This window comes from Petaurus breviceps, unplaced genomic scaffold (assembly GCF_028583685.1).
Source record: "Petaurus breviceps papuanus isolate PSGF00001 unplaced genomic scaffold, PetGlider_PUasm1.0 90823, whole genome shotgun sequence".
Lineage (NCBI taxonomy): Eukaryota > Metazoa > Chordata > Mammalia > Diprotodontia > Petauridae > Petaurus > Petaurus breviceps.
In genome coordinates, this window is record NW_027187352.1 from 16,214,103 (window position 1) to 16,236,272 (window position 22,170).

General features: G+C 41.1%; 1 long non-coding RNA gene across 1 annotated transcript in view; it reads left to right on the top strand.

Moving 5' to 3' along the window:
• Positions 1–8,510: 8,510 nt before the first annotated feature.
• Positions 8,511–22,170, top strand: part of LOC138148334 (uncharacterized) — a 38,548-nt gene continuing 24,888 nt past the window's right edge. The window contains exon 1 of the long non-coding RNA XR_011165031.1: positions 8,511–8,597. This is a non-coding gene — a long non-coding RNA (uncharacterized lncRNA). The remainder of the gene's footprint in view (positions 8,598–22,170) is intronic.

A 22,170-nucleotide genomic window follows, 5' to 3' on the forward strand; every position in this document is an offset into this window, starting at 1 on the left:
CATTGGGTCCTGAGTCTCATGACTGGAAATCTACAGCCTCCTGCCATTCTTCTGGCCTGTGATCTTTATTCCAAACCGTCCTGCTTTAAGCTACTTGTATGATCTTCCTTAAACATCACATTTATTATTATCTCCCTTCCCACCTTTGACTGCTAAATTCTTTACCTATCTTTCAAAACCCAAGTCCAATATCTTCTGCTCTAGGAAGTTTTACGTGATATCCCATATTTGAGCCAAGATGCTTTCAGACCCCACAAAGTAGCTCTCTAGTGCATTTAGTGGATAGAGCACCGGACTTGAAATCAGGAAGACTTATCTTCCTGAATTCAAATCTAGCCTCAGACACTTACTAGCTGTGTGACCCTGGTCAAGTCACTTAGCCCTGTTTGCCTCAGTTTCCTCATCTGTAAAATGAACTGGAGAAGGAAATGGTGAATCACTCCAGTACCTTTGCCAAGAAAATCACAAATGGGGTCACAAATAGTCGGACATGACTGAACAACAAAATTGAAGCAATGGTTGGATGAAAAGCATTTAAGGGCTTGCAATGCATGAAGCATTGTGTTAAGCTCTGGGGACACAATAACACAGATAAAAAAAATGTACAATTCTGGAAAGTCAAGCAAGTGAGAGATCAATGTGGGCAGGAGTGGTCTTTATGGATTTGTAGAATAAGAGAGAGTTGACTTTAGTCTTAGAAGGGGAAGAGGGAAGGCATCCCAGTTAGGGAAAGTAGCATGCAGAAAGGTTGCTTTTTTGTGGTATTAAATACTTTTGCCTCACTTCCAGCCCTTGTCTAAGCACCTGTAACCACTCATACACCATGGATGTAGAGGTGCCCCTTAGCCCTGCTTTGGTCTCTCCTTTCATTTTTAATTGTGGCTTAGGTAACACATGTGAGTCCATCAGTGTCCCTGAGATCCATTGCTTAGAAATAATCAGATCAGTGTATCTGTTCAGAGGACATTGCCTCTCCCACATTCTTCCCTTCTGTTCCCTTTGTGCTGCCAAAGAAACAGCAATGCCTTTAGGTCCTCAATGTCCTTGATTTTCCAGGAGTAAACTCCAGGTTAGACAGCTTAGAGGACCAGGGTGACCATGAACCACCAACAAGCTGCATAGTAATCAGAACTTATTGGTGATCATGGACTTGAAATTCTGACGCTCATTTTGCAAAGCACTTTCAGCTGTCCTAGAAAGAAGCCCAGTCATTTTTCAGAAAGGATGATACAGGCTGCTTGGTGTGTCACTTGAATGAATGCTCAGCCAGGCATCCCCAGAGCTGGTCTGTGGAGGCATTGTGAAGTACACTCCTCTCCCCAGATGCTCTGTGGATGCTAGAAGGAAGATCTAGATGGTAAGTCAGCAAGTCCCAGAATTCCTCTTTGGTATTGCCTCGGATACTGTGGCTTTCTTTTGAATCTCCTTGAATTTGAGTGTTGGAAGGGACTCTTCAGTCCAGAAGAGAATCCCCACTGTGGCATCCTTGATAAGGTCTTCAAGGAGAGGAAACCCACCTCTCAAGCAGTCGTTCCTCTTTTGTACGGCTGTAGGGACAGGAACTAGGAAGGGTATGGAGATGGGAGCTAGAGTGTTGTGAGTGAGGAATAGGTATTCCAGTACGGCTGAATCAGAGACTGCATGGAGAGGAGAAATGGGCAATTTCTAATTGTTAAGAAGTTTTCTTGAATGGGTTGCTTATCCAACTGCATGTCATAGTTCCCACAAAGTGCATTTTCTATCCCTTTGGTTTTTGTCTGGATTACTAGGCCAATCTCTGCTGAGTTGCCCAGATTTTGTGAGGAGACACAGAAGCAGGGGTTCTTAACCTGTGGTTCATGAACCTTTGATAACTGCATTTTAATATAATTGGCTTCTCTTGTATTTTATATGTTTAAAAACACTAATCTGAAAATGGCCCCTGTATCTTTCATCAGACTATTAAAGGAGTTCATGACACAAAACATGTTGAGCCCCTTGTCTTGAGTCATTCAGTGTTTGATGCAATTAGCAGAATGTCTTCAACAATGAATCCCTCTTTCCACTGAACTTTGAGCAGGAGCTTCTCCATGATCGTGGTGAACATCTGAGGGTTCATATCTTCTTTAATGAATTTATTGAGACTGGTAATCATCGAATCATAGATGAACATGTACCTAGAAAGAAAATTGTCAGATTTCAACATACATATGGAACATGCCTTGTTGGAGAAGAGCTTTGAAGGCTGCATTTTGCTTTACTAGCTAATGGTTTTGTTTTGTTTTTACAGTAACAGATGAACACAGAGGGATCTCGTATTGTCTGTGTCTTTTAATCAGCTATGTGATTCAGAAGATGTGGTTGTGGAGAATCCTTGGTGAAAACCTGCTTATTTCCTTTTCACATTTCCACCAAGGATGCCTTGGTGTCAATGCTTCAATGAATGAGGTCATGAGGTGGAAAGAATGTTGGATTTAGAGTCATAGGTCATGATTTATGTCTTTGCTGGTTACTTCCTGTGTGACTTGGGGAAATCACTTCAACTTTCTGAGCCTCAATTTCCTCATCTGTGAAACAAGAGAGTTGGATTAGATGACCTCTGAAGGTCTCTTCTGTCTTAGTTATTTTTTGGGAGACATGTTATTCATAGTATTTTCTGTTCTTTTGTATTCTTACCAGAATGTGTGCTGGTAAATGTTTAACAAAGTTCTCTGGAAAAAAAAAAAGCATATAATGTACTTTCAAGTTCAATCTGCATTATTTCTCCATCAACAAAACAATAATTAAATCCTAATTTGTAGTTTCTGTACATTTCCAAAGGGTAAATGCTTATTTTGAAAATTTAACAATCAAATCTCACAAGCCAGTGTGAGCTGGCTCTAGCACACCCCTGCTTCTTACCATCTTTTAGACATCTTGAAAACCAGTCAATGGGTGACTTTTAAAAACACAATGCCAACTCTATCATATTTTTCCAGTGTGTTTTTGGCCAGGTCCAACTCCTCTGCCCTACTTCATTTTCTCAAGTGCCATTTCTACTTCTTCCTGTACTACACTGGGTATGGGTATAGAAGTCCAAATGTGTTCTTTCTATAAGCATCAATGACTTGTATTAGACACGCTGGAACATTTGTTGAATTTCACATATATTTGTTGTCCTTCCTGTTTCATCTAGAATGCTTTGTGAATAATGTGACTGAGTTGGGTTTTGCCCCGTTTTTTGTACATTCTATTTTTCGCTATAATATTTTTTCACCAATTGTGAGATGATGTTGGTTATAATCTTATGCCATCTTCACCTATAATATTTATGAATGAACTTATACTCTAATCCATTGTTTTCTGTAGCTGCCATGTCATTCTTCTTTGCAAGAAAGGGGCCAAGTGTTGGTTTGGTGTCCTTTTAGTCTTCTTGGTGTCCTTTTGGACTCCTTGGTGTGGTGATTTTTTGGTTATTGTTAAATTTCTCTCTGAAATATTGTCAGTGTCAATGTCTTTACCTTCATCCATGCCCCACTTTCCAGCCAATAGCATATTTAAATAGATTGACTGGGAGCTGTAATAATTTAATTCAGAGTCTTTTTCTAATTTTTATCCCCCTAATTTGATGTTATCTGTGATTTTGTAGCATGTGAATTGTCTGTTATTAAAGGTTAAAAAAAACTTTCTATTTGGGGTCAATTTATATAAGGAGACCCATGAAGTTTGTATATAAGTTTTGCTTTTTTTTTTCTGACAGATATAACAAAGGCATAATATAGACATATATAATGAAGACAGATATAATAAAGGCAGAACTGTGAAGTAAGGTGACAGGATCAGCTTCTGGCACTACATAACTGAATTGTCTGTTCTTTATTCCAAAAGTGGTTGGCTCCTAAAACAAAGATGCACCATCAGCAGTTCCACACATGTTCCCTCTTCTTTTCTTTATTTTTTAAGGGAGTTCTGCAGCATCAGAAGTTATGTAGCCATGCCATGCATATGTCCTGGCCATGTTTTTCTATGTGTACCAAGTCCACATGGGTTCCTGGGATGTCTGTCCCTTTATACATGTCCCTGACCACACCTATTTTTTACTTGTGGCATAGCACTATGGTAACATATAGAGGAGCTAATGTTGTAGGAGGTGAGGGTATTTACTTATCACTCATTTTGAAATGACCTTTAATGACATCTCCTTTACTTTGATTGAACATGAACTGGTTAGCTACTAAAAGCAGACATTAGGTAACTATGAGCTATGGTTTGGAACAAGTATTTTCCCATGGCATTCTGACTTTCTGCTCTTTATACACTTAATACCATTGAGGTTTAGGGGTGCTTGGAACCCTAAAATACCAACATGCTGGTTCTTACCTAAATGAATCTGACCCAATCTTCTTTCAACCAAAGTAAAACAAAGTTTACTAAAGATTTACCATATTGGGTAGCTTCTTAAGGAGACTAAGCATTTGTGATACTTGTATTGACAAGTGGGCCATATTGAATCTGAGCTTGATTGAATCTCAGCACTTTCATGGAAGCAAGATGGATTTTATATACAGAAAGATTGTGGGAGGGAACTAGGGGTGGACAAGTAGTCTGGGGTGATGTAAAGCCAAGCACGAGAAGCTTTCCAGAGGACTGTTGCCATTGATAGCTTTAAGATTCTGATCATATAGTATAGTGAACTCTCTATTTATTCAGCAGGAAATTAAAGCAAAACATTCACAGAAACCAAAATACAGCATTCACAATGTTATAATATAACAACTTATCACTAAAGTGACCACATAGTTTTCTCCAAAGTGGCCACATAGTTTTAAGGTTTAAAAGATATCATTCAGTAGATCCTTAACTCAATCATCCTTACAAAGTACAATCATTTAGTGAGTCCTTAACTCAATCATCCTTAAGGAGCAAGCCTCCTTAAGGGACAGAAAGTACAAAGGTCAAAGTTCTCCACAGTAAATCATGATCTTCTCAGTCAGCATAAAGTACCCAAGAAGAAGTGTTTTCATCTTGAGTTAAGGCTAGATCTCAGATTCCATGGTTCCTCTTCCATGGTCCCAGCTCCTGCCTGAATCTACCTGTCACCTTGATTGAAAGGTAGGCAGCTCTCAGTTCCTCATCCAGCTCCTCATCCAATTCCTTGTCCAGTTTCTCATCTAGTTCCTTGTCCAGTTCCCATTCCATTTTGAAGCTCACGGTGTCCAGTACACCTCAAGTCCTTCACAGTTTCTATTTCTGGGAAGACAAAGCTTAACAGAGCCAAAACAACATTCATAAACAATTGCAGGCACCAACATCAATTCACTATCTGCCTGTGAAATTAACACAGACACACATACGAGGTCTGAGAACTCAACACAAATTGTCAGTACAATCCCAGGACCTCCGAATCCCTCCTCTAGGACTTCTGTAAACAGACAACAAGAAAATTCTCTTTCAGGGCTTCCAGTAAGGTCCTAGGGCTTCCAGTAAGGTCCCAGGGCTTCTGTACAAAGTATCACAAACAAAAATCAACACAAACAGAATAGACAAACAGAGTGCTCAAAGACACTTTGAACTCAAACAAGGTGCTAAATACTTAAAGTAGCTGAAAAAGGCACTAAGTACTTCTTTGCTTGTCATTACAGGTGACTAGAGAAAGGATTTACTGAGGGTCTTGAGGAGACTGGGGTGAGGAGGTCAGATTCTAGAAACCAAGAGAAGAGGATTTTGATGGGATCAAGGGTGAGAAGCAGCTAGAGGTAATCCAGAGGTAACAAACAATGGAGGTCTATGCTAGGTTAAAGGTAACAGAAAAAGTCAGATCAGGTGGGAAAATTCGGGGAGAGTTCAAGGGGACTCCCAGAACCTATATCCCATCACTGGTACTGGCAACTAAGCTGAACAATCTCATGACACTGTTAGATGTTAGGGCCATCAAAGGCCCCAGTGGACTGGGGCTACTGACTCTATTTGTCTTGGCCTTAACCTTGGTCAGAGCCCCAGTTGTTCATTGGAATTATAGTAGAGAGTGAGGAGTGAAATGTTTGCATACTATATGAAGCTTCCTTCACCATATGACTATCCCAGTCCCTGTTATTATCAGCTTTTTCAAGTACTGAACCTACCTATCTCAAGAATTGTGGTAAAGTGTGAGAAAAGAACGAAGCAGCTACTAGCCTTCAGCTGACCACTATCACAAATAACCCTCTGTTGCTCTCTTCTTACAAACCCAATACCCTGATCCAATAATACCTCTCCATCCTGTGGCTAGCCAGTTTCACGGCCTCTTCCAGATGATGTTCTCTGGCTTTGTGATCATGGTTAGGCATTGTTTTGCTGGTCTTATGGCTGCTGCTAGATGTTGTTCCATAGTTATCTGGTTGTGGTTCTTCTGATTCCTATATTCCCATTGGTTTCAGACAGAGTTCTCAGCTGAAATGTTATTCTTTTCTCATAAGAGAAAGAGTGTGTTCTACCATTTTTTCTTTTAGGTTAGAGTCCCAAAGCTTAAGTTGTTTTTTTGTTTTTGTTTTTTGGTGGAGGAAGCAGGTCCTTCACATCCCCACTTTTAGCCTAGGGAAAAACCTTTAGGAATTTTACCCTCCTTAAGGAGAAGGATCAATTCCAATTCTTACAGTCTTCCCCCCCCCCCCCCAGTCTTCACCTATGAGGATCAACATCTTTTGGAACATAGAACAGCCATTCAGGCAAGCCAAGTAGATTCTTCAGGCATTTTATTTGTCTTTGAATCATAGTCAATTGTCCCAGATGACTACCTGATTAAGGGTTAGAAATTCCTTGTTACTCCTGTTTAACATCTTAAGGAGAATACTGCGTCCTTAGAATAATCTTTTTTGGGCTGCTCTATGTCTGAAGTCCTATGTATGACTTTTCTCCACTTTCCAAGATCCTTTGTTTTTCTGTGAAAATAAATGAGAAGAAAGAGAAAGAATTTTAGAATCCCAGGTGAAGCCAAAGTCAAGGCATGGCAGTCTTCCATCTAGAATGATTCTTGGTTCCAAAGTTCTTTTATTATGTATATAAAGCTGGCAACCAGTTGTAATGGTAATGTAATTTTGAATTTGAAGATCCCTTTTTGTTGGCAAAAGTAGCAGGTACTTAACATTTAGTAACTGATCAAGTCTCTGATTGGGGGAACAGAAGGTATGAACTCCTGTCTCCTGTTAACTGATATAACAGGAAGGGGTTGGCTGAAGGAAGTGAAGTAGGTAATACTGTGTATATAAGAAAAGCCCCAGAGAGGCACAGTCAGAATTTCCTTGAGATGGAGATCTGGTGGCAGAGCAGCTACAGAAGAATGGAGAACTGGGTCCTGAGAACTTGTGGTGGTGGTAGAGCTTCTGAACAGGAGCCCAGGAGCCTACGAGCCAGGAGCCCAGGTGACTGAAGCATGACCAGGATGCTGAAACTTTGTTTGTGACTTGGTTGAGCCTTGAATTCCTTGGAGCAGAAATGATGAAGGAGCTGACAAGGACCAGACCTTGTGAAGTCCAGTGTGGAGCAGGACTTGCCCAGAGTTGGTCAAGGAACTGGGAGCTATCTGCCATTGAACCCAGGTAGAATCTGGGACCATGGAAGGGGATCCAGGGAATCTGAGAACAGGCCTCAAGTCAAGATGAAAATACCTCTCCTTGGGTACTGAGTAATTATGGAATTATAGTTTACTAGTGACCTAAGGGGTGGAGGGTTTTGTGTATGATATTTAGTAAGACTTTATTGAATAAGTGACTGATTGTACTTTGAGTACTTTGAAACTACTGATAAGTGACTGATTGAGTTAATTAAGACTTTGGCCCCAAGAGTGCAAGACTTCTGACTGTGTACTTTGATGCTATTGATAAGTAACTGATTGAGTTAACTTAAGAGTGACTATTTTACTTTGAGACTATGTTGTGAATATTATATTGTGATTTTCTGTGATAAGTTGAAATACGGTGAATGCTGTATTTTGAATTATGCCATACCTTGATTTTCCATAGATGTTTTGCTTTTGTTATGGAATAGAGTGATCACTATACTGAGTAATCATAATCTTAAAAAAAAAAGCTGTTCACAGTAGCAGTTCTTCTGGAAAGCTTCTGTGCATGGCATTACACCAGTTTCCTAAGCTTGAGTTGCTTATATATATATATATATATATATATATATACACCAACAAAAATAGTCTGAGGGTTTCCTCCTTACTGGATGGAGGTCATCATTCTGTGGATCTTGGGGGTATCAGAGGTGAATCCTGTTCACTTAGGGGCTGGTCTAAGTGACTTCTCTGTTCTCAGTTCCCATCAAACTTGGAGGTTCTTTGATTCTGTTTTAAGGTAAAAGGACATCTGGAGAGTGGCAGGGGAGAGGGTGGGAAAGAAAGCAGCCTTCCAGTGCTAAAAATGACCTGAGGCACTTATTCAGATAATCCACCCATAAATCCTTAAAGCAAATGGGTGGGACTGTTCCTTCTCATTCACAGGCCTCAGGCTGTTCTTTACTAACTTTGACATTTATTTAAACAGTTTTCACCTGGATGTAAAAGTTTGTGGAGGGAGTAGGAGAATGCACATATTGTGATTTACTCTCTCCTCCCACTTCTCCTCTCCCTCTTCCAGCACCCAGTATTGCCTAGGACCAAGGTGGGTGAGGGCATGGGCAAGTAAGGACCAGCTTCCTCCATTCTGCAGCTTTGTCTAGAATGGCCCAGCCTGAATTTTTCAGGCTTGTTGGTATTCTGTCTCTTCTTAGAACTGCTTAATCACTTCTTTGAAGTCGGGGAAATTGTTTTTTTTAGGTCTTTTATTCATAGTCTAAGAAGGCCATTTCCTTAATTGATGAGAGAGACTAAATGAAGCCTTTAAAAGCTTTTAAGAACTGCTGGATGTAGTAGGTTGGTGGAACATCCTTTTTTCACCCACTCTGGGGGGAGTCACCTAGGATAGCAAGTTTTGCTTTTTGTTGTTTGTTTTTTGTTGTTTTTTGGGGGAGGGAAACAAGTACAAGGAATGTGAATTAAGTAAAAGCTGATAAAATCTTTAAACTCACATTAAAACTTTCCCTTTACAACACTCCTAAATCAACAAGCACCATTTCTAATAGTTCTAAGTGGTGTTTGGAAAGTGATGTTTGGGAAAGCTAGGGAAAAAAATGAATGATAACTGAATTTTGCAACATGGGAGAACATGTGAAGGTGAATAAGGCCTATTTGGGTGACTTGTGGTTTTTCTCTTACTAGATATTGTGTTGCTATGTAGAGCTACTCGTAGAGGGGTTTTTTCTTTTTTTGGTCTGGAGATTTTAAAGTGTTCTTTTTTTTGTGTGCTTTTCTGGAGGGCAGTTGGGGTTAAGTAACTTGCCCAAGGTCATATGGCTGGGGGGGGGGGGGCGCGTGTGTGCGTGTGTGTGTGTGTGTGTGTGTGTGTGTGTGTGTGTGTGTGTGTGTGTGTGTGCAGTGTCTGAGGCCGGATCAGAACTCAGGTCCTTCTGACTCAGGGGCTGGGGCTATGCTCACTGTGCCACCTAGCCGCTCTAAGATTTTTAATTCTTTGGGACCCTGGAGGTCACATTTGAGTGGAAAGGAAAAATGCATTACTCAAAAGGGTAATCTACCTTTGTAGAACTCTTGGTTGTTTCCTCTAAAGGATTCATTTCTCAGTGTTGGATCTAAGGACAGTAAAAGGGATTGAGGGAGTTGAGGCAATGCATTTATGGAGAGCCTACAATGTGCTGGGCACTGTGCTATGTGTGTTTTACAAACACCTTATTTGATCTTCACAACAATCCTGTGAGGTACTTGTTGTTATTCTCATTGTACAGTTGAGAAAACTTAGGCCAACAGAGTTCAAGTGACTGCTGGTGTCTGAAGCCAAACTGAACTCGGGTCTTCTGACTCCAGGCCCAGCTCTCCACCTGGCCTGACCAGACAGCTCTCCTGAGCTGATGAGGATGCTGATTCTCAGAAGTTTCAGGTGCACCATACTTGTATCCTGGAGAATTCTGAGTAGTGTCATGTGTGGAGGGCAGGAGGACCAGATGCGACTGAATTTCTCCATCATGTTTCTCACTACAGAACCCATCATCTTTCTCCCACCTTGCCCAGGCAAGTGCAGTTACTAATTTGGCATCACCTGGGAATTCAAGCATGCATGTGGCTTAAGATTGGTCTCTGCCTTATCAGGGAGCATGTTAGAGGCTGAAGTTGAGTCAGATCTTACCTGAGAATCTCATTTGCTTCTTGTACCCTGTTCCACCCATCCTCCTACCTATTGCTTAATTCTCAACACTGGCCTCCAATCCATCTTGACCGTTTCAGGGCCATATGAAAAAACACAAAGCACCAAGGTCCACAGATATTAAGATGCTACTAGATTCAATGGTCATCTCTGGTTTTTATGGAGTGGGTGTGTGTGTGTGGAGGAAATGTACAAAACCGGTCTGTTGTAAGTTTAGGGGAACATATTCTCTTCTCCTTCCAATATCTCCCCAGAAATAGACCTTAGATAGCAAAGAAATGAAGCCTGAAAGGTTGTTCTGATTGTCTTCCAAAAGAGAGGCCTCCTATCTCACTAGGATGGAGTGATGAATTAACTACAGGGAAACATCCTTACTAGTACAGACCTCATCTTGGGTGACCGCAAGGTGAGTCCAAAGTTAAGACATACTCCCTTTTCCACCCCCCCCCCCCCAATCACCTGACTACCCATCCCTACTTTTACTTCTGGAATAAAGAGTCTTAGCACCCTCACCACGTAGGCTTCTTTGGACACCTGCCCTCAATTTTTTTTAGTGGATTAGTCCTGTCTGACTCTTTGTGAAGCCATTTGGAGTTTTCTTGGCAAAGACTGGAGTGGTTTACCATTTCCTTCTAAAGATCATTTTACAGATGAGGAAACTGAGATAAACTAAGTGACTTGCTCAGGATCATACAACTAGTGTCTGAGGCCGAAATTGAACTCCTAATTCCAGGTCTGGCACTTTATCTGTGCTCTTTAAATGTGCATTATCTTCCTTTGTTCTGAGGAGTTGCTAGCTTCCTGGCCATAGCCCATTAGTTGATGCTAATTGAGCTTTTTATCTTCTAGATTTATCTCTTGATTTACTGTCCTCCAGTCTAAGGAACCTAGGTGGGAGGAATTATTCTCTAGGAGGATTTTAGGATCTTTAGGCTGAGGAATTAATTCCCCAATAAAGAGACAATAACACATTCCTCCTGACTAGAACTCAGTAGAAAGGAAGAGTGTTATTATGTAATATAATTCTATTATATAATGTCTTTGTTGAATTGTTTCAGTCATGCCCCACTCTTAGAGACCCCATTTGAGGTTTTCTTGGCAAAGAGACTGGAGTGGTTTGCCATTTCTTTCTAAAGGTCATTTTACAGATGAGGAAACTAAAGCAAATAGGGTTAAGTGACTTGCCCAGAGTCACACAGCTAGGAAGTGTCTGAGGTCAGATTTGGACTCAGGAAGATGAATCTTCCTGACTCCAGGCCTGGCATTCTATCCACTGTGTCATCTAGCTGCCCCTAAGCAATTTTACAGGACATTCCATTTATTAAGCACCTAATATGTGTCATGCATTTTGCTGGGTATTGGGGATACAAAAAGAGGCAAAATATTAGTACCTGTATTCAGGGAGCTTACATTCTAATGTGGGAGAAAACATGCAAACAAATATATAAAAAGCAAGCTATATACAGGATAAATGGGGGAAAATTAACAGAGGGGTAGGCGCTGGTGGGAGGGTGAGGTTGGGGAAAGCTTCCAGTAAAAGATGAGGTTTTTAGCTGGGACTTAAAGGAAGCCAGGAAGGATCCTTCTCCCTCCTCCTTTCCCCTCCTCTTCCCTTTATTCCCTCCCCTCCCCCCCCTCTTCCCTCTCCCTCTTCTCACCTCTCCTCTTTCATCTCTCCCCTCTCCCTCAACCCTCTCTTTTCCTCCCCCCCTCTTTCTCCTTGCTTTATTTTATAACTGCTGAATTTGTTTCCATACTTCAATCCTATGTCTCCCTAGATAACCTTGGCAGAGGTCTCCTGAACTTCCTGCCTTACGATGTTCTTCCAGATGCTGAGCTCTAGATACTTACTGAAACAGATGTGACCTAGAACAGCTTGTGACAGTTTCACAGAAATAAAAAAATATAAAAATAAAATTATTGAGCTTTTTTTTTTAGTTCTCCACTATATACACCCTCCCCAAAGCTACTCACTTCTTACATCCTTACTAAAAGTGGGCAGGAGTTCATGTTTTTTTCAGGTTTTTGAGGTCTCAAGGGAGGAGGAACAAGGAGGAACAGAAGGGTGGCTGCCGACAGCTGTGAGGGATACCTTGGTATCAGAATCTGACTGAGATTTAACACTGCTCCCTTCCCCTAGTGCCTAGGGTCTAGTCAGGTACAAAGTAAATAACAAAACGAGTCACTTCTAATAATTTTAATAAATAATAATGGTAATAGTTAACACATAGTGCTTACTTTGTGCTGGGCATTGTGCTAAACACTTTACAATTGTTATTTCATTTGATCCTCACAACAACCCTGGGAGGTAGGTACTATTATCAAACCCATTTTATAGATGAGAAAACTGAGCTAAGCAGAAGTATAAATGACATACCCAGGATCATACAGCTATTAAGTGTCTGAAGTCATGCTTGAACCCAAGTCTTTCTGATTCTAGGTATAGAAGCTCTCTGTACCATCTAACTGCCCCTCTAAATCTTCTTAGGTTGAAGACATAAAACCCTGCTGCACATGACATTCTTTCCCTGAATTTCTTGTTGTTCAGTCATGTCTGACTCTTTGTGACCCCATTTGGGGTTTTCTTGGCAAAGATACTGGAGGGGTTGTGATTTCCTTCTTCAGCCTATTTTACAGATGAGGAAACTGAGATCCACGGGATTAAGTCACTTGCCTAGGGTCACACAGCTAGGAAATGTCTGAGGCCAGATTTGAGCTCACAAAGATGTCTTCTTGACTCCAGGTCTGGAACTCTTTCCAGCTATGCCACCTGGCTGCCTTGCATACAGTCGTATAAATGTTGCCCCCACATGCAACCAGAAACTTTCCAGACCAATCTTCCTGCAGGGGTGGACTATATCCTTCTGGTCCCTTAAATACCATAGAGTGAGGCTGATTGGCTGGGAAGGATTTAAGCAGAAGTATTAATGAATTGTGAAATGTGAAGTGAACACACAATAGGATGAAGTGACATGGAACCAAATGAATGATAAACTTTTGCACCATGTTTTCATTAAGAGCCACTTAGAAAAATAAGTCACAAGAGTCTGGAGTCAGGAGTCAAGTCACTCCTAATGGGCTCTGGAGGCAACCTGGGTTCCAGCGCTGGTCCTGTAGGGTGATTTGGGAATCTTAGTTTCCTCACTCAAATGAGGAGTTGGTCTAACCAAGTCTGTGCCTGAGAAAGCCCGAGCTACTACTAGCATGCAGGCTCCCTCTGCATCTTGTTGTATTTCTCTGCCTTTTAGCTTGCCTGTTCACTTTAGTCATGTCTTGTGGATTTCTTGATGGGTGAGCTTCTTTCTTGCAGGGCTCTGAAAGAACCTAGACTGAGAAATTCCCTACAACAACTATTGAAAGTGTTAGGGTTATCATAGGGCAGGCATCTCTTTGACAGATCATTGGAGGATGGATTGCCAAAGATATCACAGAGGTAGAAAGAGCAAACATTTCTTTTTTTTTTTTATTTTTAGTTTTCAACATTAATTTCCACAAGATTTTGAATTACATTTTTTTCTCCCTATCTTTTCCCTACCCCCACCCCAAAATAGCAAGCCTACTGAATACCCTTTCCCCAATCTGTTCTCTCTTATATCCTCCCCCATCACCCCAGTGCCTGTATATCTTATTTCCCAGTTGCATGTAAAAAACCAAAAATTTTTTTAAAAATTTATTTTTAAAACTCTGAGCTCCATATTTTTTGCCTTTTTTCCCTCCTCACACATGCCCACTGGGAAGATAAGCAATTCAATATAGGTTGTACATGTGTAGTTACCCAAATCATTTCCATAGTAGTTATATTGTGAAAGGCTAACTATATTTCCCTCCATCCTATCCCACCCCCCATTTATTCTATTTTCTCCTTTGACCGTATCCCTTTTCAAAAATGTTTGCTTCTAACTACCCTCTCCTCCAGTCTGCCCTCCCTTCTATCATTCCCCATCTTATCTCCTATTCTTCTATTTTCCTGTAGGGTAAGATACCCAATTGAGTGTGTATGTTATTCCCTCCTTAACCCAAATTCAATGAGAATAAGGTTATCTCATTCCCTTTCACCTTCCTGCTCTTCCCCTCCATTGTAACAGTTTTCTCTTGCCTCTTTTATATGAGATAATTTACCCTAATCTACCTTTCCCTTTTACCTTCTCCCAATAAATTCCTTTCTCACCTCTTAATTTTATTTTTTAGATATCATCCCTTCATATTCAACTCATCCTGTGCCCTCTGTCTATGTATACATAAACATACATATGCCCACACTTACATATATATTTATATACACATATACCCTACTATACATACATATATATTCAACTATCCTCATACTGAGAAAAGTCTTATGAGTTACAATTATCGTTTTTCCATGTAGGAATGTGAATAGTTCAACTTTAATGAATTCCTTATGATTTCTTTTTCCTGTTTACCTTCTCATGCTTCTCTTGCTTCTTGTATTTGAAAATCAAATTTTCTGTTCAGCTCTGGTTTTTTCATCAAGAATGCTTGAAAATCCTCTATTTTATCGAATGACCATATTTTCCCCTGAAACATTATACTCAGTTTTGCTGGGTAGGTGATTCTTGGTTTTAGTCCTAGCTCCTTTGACCTCTGGAATATCATATTCCAAGCCCTGCGATCCCTTAATATAGAAGCTGCTAGGTCTTGTGTAATCCTGATTGTATTTCCACAATACTCAAATTGTTTCTTCCTGACTGCTTGCAGTATTTTCTCCTTTATCTGGGAACTCTGGAATTTGACTATGATATTCCTAGGAATTTTCTTTTTGGGATCTTTTTCAAGAGGCAATCAGTGAATTATTTCAATTTCTATTTTGCCCTCTAGTTCTAGAATATCAGGGCAATTTTGCTTGAGAATTTCTTGAAAGATGGTGTCTACGCTCTTTTTTTTGACCATGGCTTTCAGGTAGTTCAATAATTTTTAAATTATCTCTCCTGGATCTTGAAGGTCACCGAGTTCAATCTATTCTATCCTTGAGAACTGATTCTGATACAGGAGTATTTGGCTGTTGGATTAGATTCCATTCTGTCTCTGGATTTTCCTTTTATGACTTTGATGATCCTGGTTGTTGTTATTCAGTTCAGTTTTGAGCTCATGGACCATCGAATGCCAGGCCCTTCTACCCTCCTGTTGAATTCTGTCCCAGTTTATGTTCATTGTTTCCATGACATTATCTATCCCTTGAGTCCTCTGTGGTTCACTTTTCCTTTTGCCTCCAGTCTTTCCCAACATCAGGGTCTTTTCCAATGAGTCCCATCTTCTTGTTATGTGGCCAAAATATTTTGGCCTTCCAGAGAATAGTCTGAATTAATTTTTTAAAGTATTGACTGATTTGATCTCCCTGCAGTAGATGTCAGAATTCTTACCGTCTTGTATTTTTGGATTCTCATAGTTTTTATCTTGTGCCTTTCTCCTGACGTCCATCCCTGGGTTCTACCTTGGATTACACATGTTGTAGGTGTATAGCTAAACCTCCTACCCTGGTCCTGGTGAACTCAGCTCTGACTGCTGACCCATACAGTTCTGTCTCTTGATTGCCCCCTAGTGGAAGTTAGCTGTAGTAACCCAACTGGACCAATGTGTGTAGGATCAGGATTTGCTTGGAAGTGAAAGTCTGGAGGCCTGAGCTCTGTTCTTAGATCTATCACCACAATGTGATCTGCATTTCATCTCTCTATGTCTCAGTTTCCTCCCCTGGAAGACAACAGTGTTGACCTTGATGACCCAACTCTGACCTGCAGGATGTGAACATCTCCTTGATTTCCAAGATGATGAAGTGATTGATCACAGACCAAGTCTTCTCTTTCTATGTGTAAACCTGACCTTGTTATACAATGGTACATATAATGTTCTCCCCTCCCTCCCCCCCACATCCTCTGTGCCTATGTTGCCAAGTCTTGCCCCACTTTGGGATTGTTTGAAGACAGAAAGGGCAGGATCTTTTTCTAATAGTTTTTGTTTTGAATTCTGAGAAATGGAAATTACAGCCGGAAGACTTCATTTTCAACTAGAAAAATAGATCAAAGAAAAAAGCGTATTCTTTAGAGGTCATTTGTAAATTGCAGACATTCTCCTTGGTATTTTTGTAAATAGATCATTATATTTATAGTCAAGCATTCAGTTCCTTCTGTTCTAACAGGTTTCTACCAAAACAGGTGAGTGATTAAGAAGGAACTTGGGAAGATGAAAAAGGAACAAATCTACAGGAAGAATTCTGGGACTTAATTTTTGTGATGGAGGGATGATGACCCAACGGGTCGTCAAGTGACCCGCCATATGCCAGACGTTGCGCTAAGCGCTGGGGATACAAAGAAAGACAAAATATAATTCTTGCTCTTACAGGTTTTTCAAAGCATCCGAATAAATCCCTATCTTATTTTTGAACGGTAAGCGTGGTGTAGGGACAAAGCCACGAGCCTGGCTTCAAAGACCTGCTCTGCCATTTCGCACAGGCGTGACTTTGGGCAAGGTCATTTAATTCTTTCTTCATCTGTAAAATGAGGGAACTGGACCGGGCCTGCTAGCTTGGAGCCTGTGATCCTCAGAAAGAACCTTGAAAAGCTGCGCCCATGCGAGCTAGCAGCTTCCTCCTCCTCCTCCTCCTCCTCCTCCTCCTCCTCCTCCTCCTCCTCCTCCTCCTCCTCCTCCTCCTCCTCCTCCTCCTCCTCCTCCTCCTCCTCCTCCTCCTCCTCCTCCTCCTCCTCTTGTTGTTGTCGTTGCTGTTGTGAGAGGCGTTCTGGGGCTTTTCTTTGAGAACTGGGCTTGTGTGTGAGTGTGGAGGTGGTGACAGTGGAAGGAAGCAGAATTTGTACCTTAACTTCATGCCCCCAGCCCCCAAATCATTGAGAATCACAAAATCTCAGAGTTGCAATCTCCATGCTGAAATGCTTGTGTTCAGATGTCAGGGCCACTTCTTAGGAAGGATATTGAAGGAAAAAAAGACAACCATGGGAGGATCAGTTGGAGAAAGGAGGCGAGGGGCATTTAACCCATTAGGAGAAGATGTACTGAGAAACGGATATGGTGTGAGAGCTAGAGAATGACAAGGATTTGTTGAAGGGACTGGGAATGTTGAACACACAAAAGTCAGATTTGGACTGAGGTCCTCCCTATATATCTAGAAGAGGCCTGGAGAACGCAAGGGTTCACCAAAGGCACTAGGAATGTTTAGCCTAGAGACAGGGAGATCTAGGGAAGACAAATATCAGAGGGACTGTCATTTGGAAGAGGAATCAGGCTGATGTTGCCTGGCCTTTGATAATAGAACTAGAAGCAAAGGTTGAATTTGCAGAAGCAGATTTTGACCTGATAAAAGGAAAAGATCACACCCTTGGCATCTGGACCCCTAAAAGGAAAAGTCACTGGAATTTCCCACATGATCCAGGGGCCTGGTGTTCACCTGGTACACCTGACCCTTCCTGGTTAATAATCCTTTCATTGTGGCCCTTATTATCTGCACCTGGCCTCAGCCTAGACTTCCACTCTTTGATTCCATCTAGACCTCTTCCACATGGCCCAGGTCCCTGGCATTGCCTGGAGCTCCTGGTCCTTCTGGGTCCTTCTTTGTTACCTCCCAGCCATCCCAGATTACTTGGCCACTCCTAGATCCTTCTCACAGTCTTTCTGTATATAAGTCCATCTCGTCCCCCCTTTCAAATGCTTAGATTCCTTAAGAGTCTGGCCTGCTTGCATTAGCGATACAAATGCTCAGATTCAGTCTGGTCTACTTGTCAATACAAGCGTCACAGTAGTGCAGATTCTTAAAATTTCCCCCACCCAGACCAGTGTTCTAATAAACCTCATCTCTGGCTGAAAGAAGGCTTGAGTAGAATTCATTCAAAGGTTATTTGCCCTTGAATTGTGGGGCCCTAGCACCTATGGACCTCAAGAAACTTGACTTTGATTTCTGGCAAAAGTGTCTAAAGAAGAAAGGAATGGGTGGTCACAAAGCTCCACCATGGGGTTCTCAAAAACAAGTCATGGCAGATAAACTCTATTTCCTTTTCTAAACAGTTATTAAACTCATAGATCAGGGGAATCCTGAAGATTAAATATACTTAGATTTTACTAAAGTATTGATAAAGTGTCATGCTATTTTTTTTTTTAATTTTTGGAAGGGGGAAGGCAAGGCAGTTGGGGTTGTGACTTGCCCAAGGTAACACAGCTAGTAAGTATGTCAATTGTCTGAGGTCAGATTTGGACTGAGGTCCTCCTGACTCCAGGGTCAGTGCTTTATTCACTGAGCCACCTAGCCACCCCTCATGCTATTCTTGTAGACAAGATGGAAAATAGGCACTAGGACAGTAAGGTGAATTCTGAACTTGTTGAATAAAACAGTTGGTAATGGTTTCATGGTAACTTGAAAGGAAGTCTTAGGCGGAGTGCCCTAAGGATCTGTGCATGCCTTAACACTGTGGTCAGAAGGAAAACAAGCATTTATTAATCAATAAACATTTATTAAATTCCTACTGTGTGCTAGGCACTGTGCTAAGCACTTTACTGATATTATTTCATTTGAGTCTCACAACTACCATTTTACAGCTGAGGAAACTGAGACAGTCAAAAGTTAAGTGACTTGCCCAGGGTCACACAGTGTCTGAGCCTGGATGTGAATTTGGTCTTCCTGAATCCAGAGCCAGAACTCTATCCACTGAGCTACCTAGCTACTGCAGGTATGAATGGCATGCTTATTGAGTTTGCCTGGGACACAAACTCAGGAGGGATGAGTGACTCTGAATTCAAAAAGATATTGACCATCTAGAAGACTGGCTCAAGTATAGTAAGATAAAGTTTAATAGGGACAAATGTAGAGTCTTAAGCTTGGGTTCAAAAAGTCAGCTTCCCTTATATGACAGGAAATATTGTTACCCCTGCTAGACAGTAGTTTGACTGAAAATTATTTGGATGCTTTAGGAGATTATAAACTCAATATCAGAAATGTGATGTAGAAACCAGTGAAATCCTGGGTTGTACTAAGGGAGGCAAAGCTTCCAGGAATAAGATCCTGGCTAATCCTTCGATGATATCACATTGAGGTATTTATTGTATTTAGATCTGAGTACCACTTTTTAGGATAATTGGAAGGCAACCAAAGAAAGAAACCAAGATATGGAAAAGTCTGAAGTTCATGCCATTTGAGGATCAGTCAACTGTCATTTAATAAATGCCTACTATATCCCAGGCGCTGTGCCAAATGCTAGAAGGAGCTATTGAAGGAAATGGGCACTCTGGAAGGCAACCAAGGAAAGAAACCAACCCAGTCATCTTATGGATGAGGAAAATGAAGGTCAGAGAGGTGAGATAACTTCCCCAAAATCAAATGTAGTTGCAAACTGAAGGGCTAGAACTCAGGTCTTTGAATTCTATTCTTACTCTACTCTGTCAGACATTTTCTAGAGACAAGGAGAGGGATGTGTGGGTACCCCTCTGTTTACCAGAGAGAAAGAGGAAACTTCTTCCTTTAATGTTGCCTTCAGAGAAGGAAAAGATGCCCTGAAAGCAATACTGGAAATCTTGGTGATGTCTTCCTTATATCTTTCACACTACTGCTAGTCAAGTTCCCACTTGCTCTGAGGGGTGAAGGCAAAAATCATACCTACATTAATTCCAAACCCTTAACTATAGGGAATGGTCCTCTTTTAAGGGATAGAACAGTCTTGAGCCCAGAAGGTCCAGGAAACAGAAATCTCCCTTCTCAATCTGACCACATTGTGTGGTCTCTCCCTCTCCAAAAAACTACTTTTAATAACAGGCACATAAGAGATGGAGGGGCATGCTCTTCTGTTCCAATTTGACTTTTCGGAGTTGACTTTTTGAACCAAAGCTTAAGACTGTATATTTATCCCTATTACATTTCATCTTACTATACTAGGTCCAACTTTCTAGATGGTCAGTATCTTTTTGAATCCAAAGTCACTTGTCCACTATGTTAGCTTTTCCTCCTGGGCTTGTGTCCTGTGCAAACTCAAGAAACTTGCTGTCTATACCTGCAGCAACTAGGTAGCTCAGTGGATTGAGCTGAATGGATTATTCCATTTTAAACAGCTAGAACACATTGAGGTACTGATTGATAACAATGATAGGGTTCAGGTAGGCCCCTAATAGCAGAGTGCAATAAGGTGCCCTCCAGAGCTATAGAAGAAAGAAATTCTCTTTTTTCATGAATAGTATGATATGTACATGACAGAGATCATGATTTTCCTTTTAATACTTTGTTTGGATGCAGTGTTTTACAATGAATGGAGAGAATGCTGGATTTGGAGTTGGAGTTCCTGGGTTCAAGTCTTAGTTATACTTCTTCGACCTTGGCCAGGTCTCTTCACATCTGGGTATTGCCTTCCTCATCTCTTGAATGTGGGGGTTGTACCCACATTCTGGATCTTCTGCTATCCTGACTCCAAGGCCCGTGGTGTTTGTTTCACATCCCTTCTCTCCTTCCTTTTTGAGGTCATCAGGCATTGCTTAGTTCAGTGCTGACTCCCAAGGGTGGTTACATAATTATAAGAGCTGAAAGGGGAAAATCAACTGCATACTGTTTTCATTTTGTGGGGTCATAAAATCTGTACAATTAGTACACATCACAGTTATAAACAAAAATAACAGCGTATTTCTCAGATTGTATCTATATGCAGATAAATTCAGGTACAAAGGTAAATTCAGTTCAAAAGCTGTTGTATCTTTGACTATATGCTGCCAAATCTGATGGAAATTTCCACTTTCTCAACCAGTTGTTTTCTAAATTTTATTTAATCTTTTTCAGTTAACAAAAATATTTATTTTTTCTTCCCTTTTTCCCATCATTGGAAAAGAAAGGAAAAAACCACAACATTTTAGCAACATATACTCATGATCAAACAAACAAAAATTCCACACTGGTTATGTCCCTCCCTCCCCGCCCCCCTCCCGAATGTGTTTATTTATGCATCCTAAACCCATCACCTGCGAAGAGGTAGGCAACATGCTTCATCATTGCTCCTTGTGTTGACTACTTGGATCAGTATAGATAATAATAATAGTTAACATATAATGATTACTAGGTTCCAGGCCTGTACTTAAGTGCTTTGCAATTATTATTTCCTTTTACTCTCAGCACGACCCTAGAAGGTAGATGCTCTTATTGTCCCCATTTTGCAGATGAGGAAACTGAGACAGACAAGTGTTGCATGACTTGTCCAGAGTCACACAACCAGGAATTGTCTGAATCTGGATTTGAATTCAGGTCTTCCTGACTCCAGTGAGAATATCAGAGGTGTGGGAACTGGTAAGTCTTTCACTAAGAGGGCTTCTGGGTCTCACTTGCCTTGGGAAAATAACAAATTCTGGGAGGATAGCTAAGAATGATGGAGGCTGGAGCCAAAAGAGCCTTCCAGAACTGCCCCAGTATGAGTTGAACTACAGACAAAGATGTTCCACTGCCCGTACTGGGCTCTTAGGGATGGGGACGTTGTATACACAGTGAATGGTCCAAAGTCTTCTAATGCGCCATTGTTCATGCAGAAAAGAATATCCGTAGATGAGACTCCCTTGTGTGTTCTCCAGGGAGAGCGGAGAAGCACTTCCCTTTTATTTGCCTTTTGTTGTTCAGTCTTCTCAGTTATGTCTCACTCTTCACGACACCATTTGAGGTTTTCTTGGCAAAGGTACTGGAGTGATTTGCCATTTTCTTCTCCAGCTCATTTTAAAGATGAGGAAACTGAGGCAAACAGGGTGAAGGGACTTGCCCAGGGTCACACTGCTAGTAAATATCTGAGGCCAGATTTGTTCCTGATTCTAGACCTGGTACTCTATCTACTATGCTACCTACCTGCCTTTTATCTGCCTCATCTACTCCCTTTCTTTTCTCCATAGTTTCCCAATGGAGAATAGTATGAAGGGGAGGCCATCAGGCTGTTTCTTCTTCACCTACCCCTTTGCAACTGCAACCTGTATGAACGTGTTTAAAACAGTTTTCTTTTTAAGTGGTATT